At 36.7% G+C, this 13,161-nt stretch overlaps 1 long non-coding RNA gene across 1 annotated transcript in view; it reads left to right on the forward strand.

Moving 5' to 3' along the window:
- The window catches only part of LOC309564505, a 50,398-nt gene extending 37,505 nt beyond the window's left edge, over nt 1-12,893 (forward strand). The window contains exon 3 of the long non-coding RNA XR_014225750.1: nt 12,817-12,893. This is a non-coding gene — a long non-coding RNA (uncharacterized lncRNA). The remainder of the gene's footprint in view (nt 1-12,816) is intronic.
- Nucleotides 12,894-13,161: the final 268 nt, after the last annotated feature.

Consider the following 13,161-nt stretch of genomic DNA (forward strand, 5'->3'; position numbering starts at 1 on the left):
CGGTGCGGCATCGCACCATTTCAGATGGTGACGTTGCCGGCAAAAGGCTCAGATTTCGCATGTCAAATCAGCCCAATATAAACGGCTAAATCTGAAAAATGCATCTAGTTGCTTGTCTGCTGGGTCCATTGCCTTTTCTATCATTTTGTGTTCATATTGGCTCCCTGTTGAATATTGGCCTAGCCTAGTGAACGGATGAAAGTTATAGCCAGCTACCTGTTGAGCAAGCTTCGGTCCAAAGTGGCTAGATTTAAGGCCCGTACACATGATAAGAAAATCTGTAGGGAAAATTCGTCCAACAACCGATCTGTCGATTTTCGGATTGTTAGTATGGTGCTTTCGACAGCCAACTCTGACTTTTCGGCTGACAAAATCCTGATGTGCAGGCTATATAATTTTTGTTGTCCGTAATACAACGCCCGATTTTCGTCTCATTAGTACAGATTTCGACAGAAGAAAATCTTAAGAGCAAGACTAGGCATGCTCAGAGACGAAAGAACACATACAAAGCAATCCAACACATGACATCACTTCTGAAGTAGAATTTGGTCCTACGGGAAAATTCGTATGAAAATAACCTCTTCACTTTCCACATCAGACTAGCATGCCACAAAAAACGGGCGATAGATCGTTCGATAATCTCACCGTGTGTACGGGGCTTTGGCCTTGCCCTATAAATATTCAAGTGCAGCAACTGGCTACTTGAACGTTGTAAGGACGTGACTGGTTTCCTGAACTGGTTAGCTATAAAAACCCTTTTTAATGGTATCATCACTAAGGATATAATAGAAGCTTGTAAGTTATAAAAAACATGCATGAAACAACCATTCAGAATAGAACACAATTTTAAGAAACTTTTTATCCAATAAAATGTAATTTCAATGAAAATGAATGAAACCAGTTTTAGTCCAACCAGTTAATTACTAATACCTTCCACTTTCTTCCCCACTTGTCATTGAAGCTTCCTTCAGACTGGTGATATAGCGGTGCCGCTTGCCCGAAGCAAAGTTTGACAACAACTGCTGTAATCACTAGCTAATTAGTCCTGCTCTCTTCATGCCCCTAACACTGTACAAACATTTGTGAAGTGCAAGCAAAGTGCAAACTTGGTGTACATAATTAACATGCATTACTGCAGAATTATTTATTTTCTGTTTAACATCATTGGATAGGGTGTCAGCCAAAGACAAACAAGATATGTCCAAAGACCATCAAGGCCAGTCCATTCCTTTATTCTTTATTTGTAAGAAGTGGTATTTTTCCTTTTTAAGAAAATAATATTTCAAGAGATCCATCTGTCATTTGCAAGCACTTAATTGTGAATGCATGCCATTACATCATATTAACATATCCAGTGTCCATGGTAATCCATGTGGAACAAATCCGGTTGCTTGCCATCAACTTTCTCTTTCTAATGGCTGTTGCTAAACTTAGGCACACACACAGCAATATTTCAACCGGTATGACAATAGGTATCTAGTTTAAATGATCACATATCTCTATGTACATGCAGTGGCCCTTTCCAAATTACCCATCATCATCATCATCATTTATCATCATGTGTTTGTTCCTAATGACCCCTGGATGGTCTTCTATTAAATGATTAACATGCATAATTGGCTATATCCAAAGTCTTAGGAGGAGGAAGGAAGGAGAATGGTCAAACCCTCTTGGCGCCAGCCTCATAATTGTGACTCTGACAAGGATAACTGACCAAAAATTCCAGCTTGACCGACTTCTAATTCCCTTGAAACCAGGAAAGGGGTGGCGCTATGGTAAAGCTGCCCCAATCTATCAAATGTCATTTCACTGATAACTCATTCATGTACAATCATTATTGATAAAAATCTGATCATCGAAGACCATAAATGCAAGTGATCAGTCAGATACAAGCATCTGTTAGGATAATCAGGCCAGATAGAAGTTCAGCTGATCCGACATAATGAGATTCAAATGATCTTGCTGACATGGGCTGACCTGGTGATGACCATCTAATGGCTACCCTTAAGTATATCTAAAGGCAACAACATTTGTGGAATGAGAAAGAAATGGTTTAGCCCCTTTGGATCTATGTCTCGTTGGGTAGAATCCCTTTCATGTTCTATAGACACAACAGGAACAAACTCTTATGCAACGCCACTGGAAGACTTCCACTCTATTCCTGTTTCAGTGCCAAATGAAAATTTAGAATTTTCCTAACACTTTCTGTGCTGGTGACACCAAGACAAACAGACAGCAATAAAAAAAAACCTGACAGAGGTTCTAACCCTTCTCCATTCTATTTAACCACTTGCCGACTGCCGCAAGTACATATACTGCAGCGGTCAGCCCCGGCCAGGCAAAGTGACGTACCGGTGCGTCACTAGCCTGTCACTCGCTTGTGAGCCAATAGCGGGCGCGCGCCCGCCCCGGCTCGTTCCCTAACAAGTCAGTGTGTGTGACCGGCGGACACGATGTCCGCCCGTCACTCGCGATCGTTCGCCGGGAAGGGAGAAAGGCAGGCGGCTAATGTAAACAAAGCCGCCTGTCATTCTCCCCTGTGTAAAAATGGAGATCAGACGGTTCTACTATGTAGGACCGTTGATCTCTGTTTTTACACTAGTAGCCATGTCCAATCACAGTTAGAAACACGCCCCTAGGACACACTTAACCCCTCCCTCTCCAATACAGTTAACCCCTTCCCTGCCAGTGTAATTTTTTACAGTAACAGTGCATATGTATAGCACTGATTACTGCAGTAATGTCACTGGTAACCCCAAAAGTGTCAAAACTGTCAGTCAAGGGTCCGATCTGTCCGCCGCAATGTCGCAGTCCCGCAAAAAAAATCGCAGATCGTCACCATTACTCGTTAAAAAAAAAAACACCAAAAATTACAAAAATCTTTCCCTTTGTTAGTAAACGCGATAACTTTTGCGCAAACCAGTCAAAATACGCTTTTTGCGATTTTTTTAACAAACATATGTAGCATAAAACAAATTGGCCGAAAATGTTAAAAAATTTTGATTTTTACATTTTTTTTGGGAATTTCATATAAAAAAATGTGAAAAATATTGTTATTTTTGCAAAATTGACGCTCTTTTTTTGTTTATAGCGCATGATCAAAAAATCGCACAGGTGATCAAATACCACCAAAAGAAAGCTCTGTTTGTCGGAAAAAAAGGACGTCAAATTAGTTTAGGTACAGCATTGCACGACCGCGCAATTGTCCGTTAAAGTCACACAGTAAAAAATCGCAAAAAAAAAACCCTGGTCAGGAAGGGGGTAAAATCTTCCGGGGCTTAAGTGGTTAAAACTGAAAAAAAAAAAATGTTTAGGCTGTAGGTACACTTTAAGTATATATGGTCATATGGCTCTAGACAAGTAGGTAAATACAGAGCTGAGATACCAATATGGGGAAGTGTATTACCTGTCATGTGACCAGATAGCTCTGCCTGGTCCTCTAATTCCACTGTAGGAGCTCAGCTTGGTCATACCAGTAATATGGTCATCCCAGTTAGCCTTCATGTACACTACAGCCCCTAAACTTGAGTTTAGGAGCGTTTGGCTTTTTTTTGCCTAAGCTCCTAAACTCAACTCCATAAGACTGCATTAACACTTCAGCGTTTTGAATCGCTGGCAGATTTGCCGCAATTCTGCCCGCGATTTCAAAGCACCGAGGTGTGAATAACAATTTTCAGAATGCACATTTGAGATGCCATTCATTTCAATGGCACCTAAAACTGCAGTGCCGTTCTGCCGTGATTGTCACGCGATAAATCACGCTGCAATTGCGGCAAACCGCATTGCGTTAAGCTTGTTGCCCAAAATAAGTTCAAGAGCTTCTTTTTTGTGATATGCTTCACATGATGCGGGTTGCTGCGATTGCAGCACGATTTATTGTCCGACAATTGTGGCAGAACCGCACTGCAATTTTAGGTGCCATTCAAATAAATGGCATCTCAAATGTGCATTCTGAAATTTGTCATTCACACCTTGGCGCTTTAAAATCACGGGCGGATTTAAATCGCCGGGGTGAGAATGCAGTCTATGTGTCCATGTACATTAGGAGCTGCTGCAGTTAAGGGAAGTTCAACCTCCCTCAACCTCCCTCTCTGAATCGCGCTCATGATAGGAACGCTTTGACCGCGTTTTACGTTTTCCCACGGCCCGCGGGCATAATAGGCTATGTGTACATGCAGCCTTATATATACAACAAAAGCTGTAAGTAGGAAACTTTTGTGATATACAATGGGTATATTTACTAAAACCAGAGTGTGCAAAGTCTTGTGCAGCTGTGCATGGTAGCCAATCAGCCTCCAATTTCAGCTTGTTCAATTACACTGATGGAAGCTGATTGGTATCAATGCAGAGATAGATAGGCGTGCGCACAGGGTGTGCCAGGTGTGCCTGGGCACACCCTAATTACCCCATGTTGCACATTTTCCCCCTTTTTTGGACCCCTGATATTTCACCTTTTTTTTCTTTTTTCTACTAAAAAAAAAAAAAAAAAATTGTAAAAAATAAAATAAAATAATTAAAAAAATAAAATTATAAAAAATGTTAAATTAAAAACTACTGGCACCGTCCACTGCCCTACTGACACCAATCTCTGCCCCTATGACACCATCTACTGCTCTACTGACACCATCCACTGCTTTACTGACACTGTCAGTATATATATATATATACACATGCACACATACAGTATGTGTTTGAGCTTTGGGGTGCACACCCTAATGCAATAGGCTGTGCACACCTATAGCAGAGATGCACAGATTTTGCAACCTCAATTTTTAGTAAATCAAACCATGTGTGTATATATATACCTATATATGCAGTTTTCAGTGCATGAAGAACCCTGGAAAAAGAGCAAATATCAGGATATATATTTTTAGTTATTAACATCATAACAGATCCTAGCCAGATGATTGGACAATGAAGTAGATTTTGGAACTGCATTGGAGTCTGATTGGTTCCCAGTGTTGTCCCTTCCTTATGTTGATGTACAGAGGATTACAGGAGGTTGACATGAAGACAGATTTAATATCTTACACTAATTTAACTTAAAATACTTGTATTATGTTTCTAAATACTATATTACTGTTTTTGTTGTGTTTATATATATATATATATATATATATATATATATATATATGTCTGTTTTTCAGCTTTAAATGCACTAGAGGTAGCCATGGTATAGGTTACGATGATACCATGTCAGTACTCAGTAGGTAATCTGGCCTGTAGTCCATTGGCTGTCTATACATGGGCAGATCTTTCATAGGATCTCTAGAAGCTTTTCTTTTTTTAAATGATTCTTAGTTTATGAATGAAAGTAACATATACTTTGTGATTATCTTATCTGTTTGATTTCAGGGAGATCAGTCGTTTTCTTTTTTGTAATATGGAGTTCAGTAGCAGATATATTTAGGAATACTATTCTGTTCTAATGGTCATTTGTATTCATCACATTTCTGGAAAATGATATTCTACAGTGAATGATTTCTACTTGTCAGCAATGGTTTTTGTATCTAACATATAACTGTGTCTCAGTTCACCAGATTTTTGTTATATCCCAGGAAAAAGTATTCCCTGTGTGCCACTTCGTCATGATCATCATGTCTATACATATAAAGAGTGGGCTTATAAAAATGTTAAAATAGTAATAAACACAAAACCAAAAATGTAGTATATTGCAGCTTACCAATCATTAGATGTGGTGGCTGCATTCGTTTTCTTTGTTCCTTGTTTGTTTTAGGCTTTTTCCCCTCTGTTTTCACCTGGTGATCTGGCCAGTGACACACCTCCTGTGTTAGAGGACCGGGGGCACCTTTGGACAGCAGCATTGTCAGTCTGGGGGAGGGGAGTATTAGATGGACTAGCAAACTTACATACTGTAACAAATTGAAGCCAAACTCCAGCTCACACTTTATAAAGCCAGTTACAGCAACAGTTTTCTTTCCCTTTGGGATAAAGGTTTTACATGAATACATGAATATAAAAAGCTTATCATGGTAAACACCCCTGCCAGTGTTAAATGATTGGTCTCATCCATGTAAACTCTCTGCTGGAGAGCTTGCTTAAAAAAAAAAACAGACTTACAGGCTGGATCACCATATGAAACTAGAAGAAAGAAAGCCTAAAAAAAGAAAACAAATGCAGCCATCACATCTAAGAATTGGTAAGCTGCAATATAATCAGTAATTGCTTTGGGGTTGTCTACCATTTAGCAACCAGCTAAATGACAAGGAGTGTGCTGAAATGTGGGCGTCACCATCCTGCTCCCTGGGCAGGTCAACCCCTTATGTCAGCAATAGATGGACACATAGTAAAATAAACATGTGATGAACATAATTACATCCCAGCATTGGGTTCATCATTCAGCATGCTGAAATATACACATATGTGTGTGTGTCTGTGTGTATGTCTTTCCAACAAAGTAAAAGTTCTTATGTTATAGAGCAGTTATCCATGTTGCTATATTGATCTTACTTTTTTAAATGATTTTATTAATAATATATGTACAGTTTATACAGGTCATATAATATATGTGTATGTTTTAGTATTCTGATATGATGAACCCAATGATGGGATGCAATTATGTTCATCATGTGTTTATTTACTATGTGTCTGTCTATTGCTGACATAAGGGGTCGACCCACCCAGGGGGCAGGGTGGGGATGCCCACATTTCAGCACACTCCTTGTCATTTTTGCTATTTAAGAAGGGTAATAAAGTAGTTCTTTTGGCTCTGATGAAGAGGACAAGCCTTGAAACGCGTCAGCCAATCTATTGGACCTTCAGTCTCTGCAACTTTAGTTGACAAATTATGGATGTATCTATTCTGGATTTGTGATGAGCTTTTTATTATAGTGGGTTTGTGAGTATAGGGTCCTTTCTCACGGGGCAGATCCACTTGGTGGACTCCGTTGATCCCCGCTGAACAGGTGGATGGCAGGTCCATCTCTGCTCACTGTGCAGAGACAGAGCTGTCAGAGTCCCACTCTCCTCTATGGAGGATCATCTGTTCCCATCCGATCCGACCTGCTGGACGGATTGCGAATGTATCGCCATCCATTTGTTTTAAGCAGATCTTGTTGGATTGGATGACAGTGACAGACGGGTGTCAGCGGACACATCTCCGCTGACTCCTGCCTCTCCAGGAGAATGGGTGGCCGGATCAGGTACACCTGAAAAACGGACATGCGGATCAGTCCAATCGTGTGAAAGGGGCCTAATACTTACCACTTTTTTTCAATAAATATTTTGGCTGTGAGATAATGCACTAGGTCGGTGCACCTTGTGTTTCTTTTGTGTGGTTACCGTGTTCCAGACTCCCCAGTCTTTGGGGGCAGCAAGACCGCATTTATCCACATAGAACCAAGATGGAGATTTAGCCCACTCCTTGGGAACACATAGAATTTTTCCAAGCGCCGGAGATATTCTGTTTGTGGCTGGAAATTCATTAGTACCAACATTCATGGGGCTAGTATGCATGGACATCTAGGATATGGTTTGTGAAGTGGTTTGGAATGTTGTTATAGGAAACCTTTCAGAGAATGCTATTTGCTGGGCTGTCATGATGATGTTTTGGCTTCAGTACTTTCTGAATTACTGCATGATTTAGTAAATGAATAAGGCTAGGATCACATCTGTGTGCTGTGGTGATGCACGTGCATTGATGCACTTTTTTTCTGCATCTTAACATGCATTAAATCAGTGCAGATGATTTATTAGAAGTGGCTGCCATGATACAAAAGATTGCACTAAGAAAGTGCATGTACTATTTTGATAACTGATTGCACCACAATGCATGGAAATCAGTTCTGCTGCAATTCAGAAGCATTGGCACGGTGCATTTGGGCACCATTAGGAACTAATGGCACTGTAGTGCATCAACATGCGTTTTTCATGCATTTAAAATTTTTACTTACCTTTAGTGAATGAGGTGACATTAATTAAAATTGTATTTTGTTAAGAATAACCAATTAAATGCATGGAGGATTTATGCTTACATGTGATTGGATCATTTAAAACAGTCCAGCCATGTCAGCACAGCAAAAAATTAACTTTGCTAAGTGAGCAGCTGATAATTCTTTTTGTAAATCACCCCCAATAAATTCTGAATTACATTCACTCCAAGCCTGTTACATGTCTGTGCCTGGGATGCATGAGAGCCCAGCGCAGCCAGATAGCTAGCATTTTTAGAAGAAACCCAGCAATAGAACCAACGTTATTTATTTTATGGCATGTTTTTGAATTTATTTAGCTTTATTTGCGTTAACTTATGATTTTGGTTGTGATCTTCATATAATGGGGGCAATTTACTACAACTGGAGAATGCAAAACCTGGTGCATCTCTGCATGGAAACCAATCAGCTTACAGTTTTTTTTTTTTTTTTTATTGTAATTGTCAAAGCCTAATTGAACAAGGTGAAGTTAGAAGCTGATTGGCTACCATTCACAGCTGCACCAGATTCTGAGTGCTCCAGTTTAAATAAATCAACCCATTGTGTTTTTGCTCTGTTCTAATAGGTTTCCTGAATAGAGATCTTTGAAAATGCATCATTATTGTATCATAAATGCAGCATAGGAAATACATTGTAAACATTTCTCATATGTGACTGGTTTTCCTTACAATCACCTGAGAGCTCACATTACTGCTGAGTTTGTCTCTGAAGTCTGAGCAAACCTAAATGTAATCTGGACTCCAACAACTATAGAGAAAAAAAACATGGGACCTCAGCTATTCCATGAACTGCTGCATGTCCCAAGTACTCTTCTTTTTCTGGCAGATTCTCTTTTACATTAAACATTAAACGTGTGCTCATTTAAAATGCCCAGTTTACTAATAGGGTGATTACTTTTATTTTGAAAAAATAGGATATTTGTATGTTAATCTGGAAAAACGTTCTCCAATTTCTGTTATAAGAGGTTGCAACTTAACTTCAAACATTTGGGAGAATGCAAACACTCAAATAACAAAATGACACACACATTTGAACAATCACTAATGCTGCTTTGAACAATAATGTTACTATCTGTGTATTATCAGCAAAATAGCTACTTATGTGCTAGTTCGCACCATGCACTTAAAATAACTATAAAAAGTAAAAAAAAGGTAAAAAAAAAAAAGGACAATAAAAAAATGCATGAATAAATACATAAATAAAATAAATACCAACTGATACAGTAGATTTGTAATAAATATAATAAATATTTCTGGTAACACCAGTGTGCAGAGGAATAATTGAAAATATCAGCTGTACAAACACCTTGAAAGTCCTAAAAACTTTGAACAAGATAGGTCTACTTTTTTATGTCCCAGTATAGTAAGTTAAATCATGAGCACCACCTCAAACACAAAATATTCTAGTAATAATTCTTACCAAATTCACCTATGGGTCGGTATAATTATAGAGCATTTCTGGATAATGAACTTCTCAAAATCCCAAACTCTATCTTCAAACTGCATTCTTATATCATTCTCAGGTACAGCTCAATTACAGAACTATCAGATGTTTTATCATCTGCACAGTGCCAGATCAGCAAAGGGTTTATCATCATATCAGTATGTACAGTATACAATGACTTTTTGTCTAATGACAGCAATGTTAGTACCAATGGGAAATAAATAATTTGCATTAATGTTTGATTGCAATCTGTAGGAATTGGTCTTCGGCAACAGAGATAGAACTGCAAGGTCCATCAATAATTGCAGCAAATAATAATAATAATAATAATAATAATAATAATAATAATAATAATAATAATAATAATAATAATATAAATAATAATTGTATGCATCCTATCTCAAACTTTTTTTCTTTATCTCAGAGAACCCTGGAAATAATTTCTAGGTCTTGGAGAACCTCTGCCAAAATGAAAAAGTCTACAGCTCATGGTACCCTAGTATACTCAGAAAGTTTAAGAAAGTTTTCAGTAAAAGAATAGTTTTAGGTAAAAGAATAAAGAATATAGCTTACCTAGTATATTTAAAACCAAGGGCAGATTTTATTTTATTTTTTACATACAATAAAAAATGTTTTAGCCTTAAAAAAAAAATTATTTCCTCACATTAGTGATCAGTGTAGAAGTAACTCATTTGGCGGTTACTACCCCCTCCCGTTGGAAAAATTATAGCTATAAATATAGTGTTCATTATAAGTGATGACAAAAAAGAAACATAAGAATGGCACTTGTACAGTGACGTCATTGTTTGCAGCACCAATCAGCGTTTTAACAAAAAGTACTAAACCCAAAACTTCAACTTGAACCTTTTTATCCAATATTTAACTTAGCAATGGATGTTACATGTACACAAAGGGATATAGCTATAGCAGATTTTATATATGGATCTATAGTGCAATCTACAATTACAAATCGGAAAAGGAGCTAAAAAGTGTGAAATATAATCTAGTTCCCAGCAAGTTCTAGCCAACAACAGCGCTGGTGTGCCTTCCATGGGTCACAGGTTCGTTGTTCTACATTTATGTATGGCGGATGGATGTCATAGGCATTTTTTGTTTGTAAAAGTCCAAAGTATTATATAAAAGTTATTACATTTGGGATATTTTAATGGAGATTAGAGCTAATATGTTTCATGCATTTTAGGAATGATCCAAATATTTTTTTTTATACGTTCCAAGTCGCCTGTTACTGTAACCGGACAATTTTTATTTCTGAAATCAGGAAAGAAGAGACAGTTCATGTACAGGACTAACGTTGTCCTTGGAGCTGGATAGGAAAGAGATCCCGTGCTTTTTCTATTAAATGACTGTTGTCTAACAAATGCCGGATGCAGTGTGCGGCTGGAACTTGTAGTTCCACAAACCCTGCAGTGATTCTAAATACTAATATATCCAGGTCCGTATCATTTTGTCAAAGTATCATTTCACTAAACGTGCATTTTATTAGGGATATTTAATCAAGTACTAAGTTCTAAACTTTCAAAAAAAGATGATAGACAGAGACTTGTTGATTTATAGAAATGATCGTTTTTTTACTGTGAACATTTGCCGATACGCATATAAAGGTTCAAAAGCTTATAAACACACAAAATATCCAATAGCACCTAGGATATAAGACACACATAAAATAATAGCAGCAACCATAATCTAAAACACATAAAAAATAATCACGGCACCTTGAAACACAGAGAAATCCAATTTTACCCACAATATAAAGCATAACAGCACTCATGATATATGACACATGTAAACCCAAAAATCACTCAATAAACACACATGCAATTCCAACAGCACCCATGATATGAAACACATACAAATCCACAAGCACTTCTGATATAAAGCTGGATATACACTATACAATTTTCTTTGCATTTTTTTCTTTAGAGTTACCAAAACCATATAATATGGGGTCAAACCTGAAAACTTTCAATTTGTATGCAATTAGGCAGGCTCTTGCACTATTTAGTTGAAGGAAATAAAAAAAGTTGTATAGTGTGTATCCAGCTTAAGACACATGCAAACCCAAAGGCACCTAAACAACATACTGTATAAAAATCCAGCAGCACCCATAATATGAAAAACACAAAATGACCCATATCATTAAGCACATATGAACATTCAGCACCAGTCATGATATAAGGCATTTAAATCCAACTTTACCCAATATATAAAACACACATAAACTTTCAACAGCACAGGAACACATGAAAATCCACCAGCACCCATGATATGATACACATGCAAATCCAATATCACCCATGTAAATGATGTAAATGTATATGTTTATATATATATATATATATATATATATATATATATATATATATATAAATTATATATAAATATATATATATATATATATATATAGAGAGAGAGAGAGAGAGAGAGAGAGGGGGATTTAAATATATATATAAATATAAATATATATATATATATATATATATATATATATATATATATATATATATATATATATAGCCTATGCACAAAGACGAAATAACAATATGTTGCTTCACTCTCTCTCTCTCTCTCTCTCTCTCTATATATATATTATAAAAAATAGCATTATATATGTATATATATATATATGTTATATCATATATATATATATATATATATATATATATATATATATATATATATATATATATATATATATATATATATATGATATAACTGTATATAGTAAAGAATTATATACTGAGTCTTTTTGTATACTGAACATATGATGTAACATGCAATATGTCCGATATAACTTTTGCAACCACCCAATAATCAATAAATAATAATAATGATAATAATTTAAGAACTTTTGTGAAAGTTCTCAGCAGGGGGTGACATGGCCCATCCTAGTTCAGGCTGATTGAATCAACCTAATAGAAGGTTTGACTGGTGAAAGCTGTAATATGGAGGTTTTGTTCAGCTCAGTACTTATTAATAATGTATTTGGGATTAGTGACAGAAGTAAGCCATCAAATAACACGGAGGGCTTGCCTTGGATTTGAACTGCTCATTTTGCAGCGTTAATGAGATGTATTTGAGATCGATGAAAAGCTAATAAACATGGGGAGACTTGAGAAAAGTAAACAGGACTCTTCAGATTATGAACCCAGCCTGTTAATAATTCACACTACAGAGATGCCTTCATTGCATTATGGAGCGAAACAAAATTGATGCATTTCGAAGGGAATCAAGACAGACAACCAAATAATACATTTTCCCCTACAAATACATTACAGTAGCAAAACTTCTACCCTGCCTGTGAATTTGGAGGAAGAACATTTTCTTTCCTGATTTAATTTGTGCAGAGGCAGCACAAAAATAATTAAACTTTAATATTTTTTTCTTATTTTTGTTCTCAATAAAGCTAAGAGCGAAGAACTGCAAATGAAAAGCTGTCAGGATGTTCAGGAATTTAATAATAATAATTTCAACCTGGACAGGTAAATACAGATAATGTGGAATTTTATTGAAATCATCACTGTTTAGACCTGCCCTTTGGTGTGTGTATTGTATGGCCTGGTACAAATGTCACCAACTGCAATAGCTGGATAGACTGTTTTCTTTCTTTCTTTTCTTTTTTTTTTTTTTTTAAGGGTCATTTTGCAACACAAACTTTATAATAGATTAGCGTAGCTATGTCTCCTATGTCATTTTGTAGTCAGGTTATTTCCTCGTTTATAGCCTCTATCTATCTATATCTATATATATA

The sequence above is a fragment of the Pelophylax lessonae genome (assembly GCF_965119305.1).
Source record: "Pelophylax lessonae genome assembly, chromosome: 9".
In the NCBI taxonomy this organism is placed as follows: domain Eukaryota; kingdom Metazoa; phylum Chordata; class Amphibia; order Anura; family Ranidae; genus Pelophylax; species Pelophylax lessonae.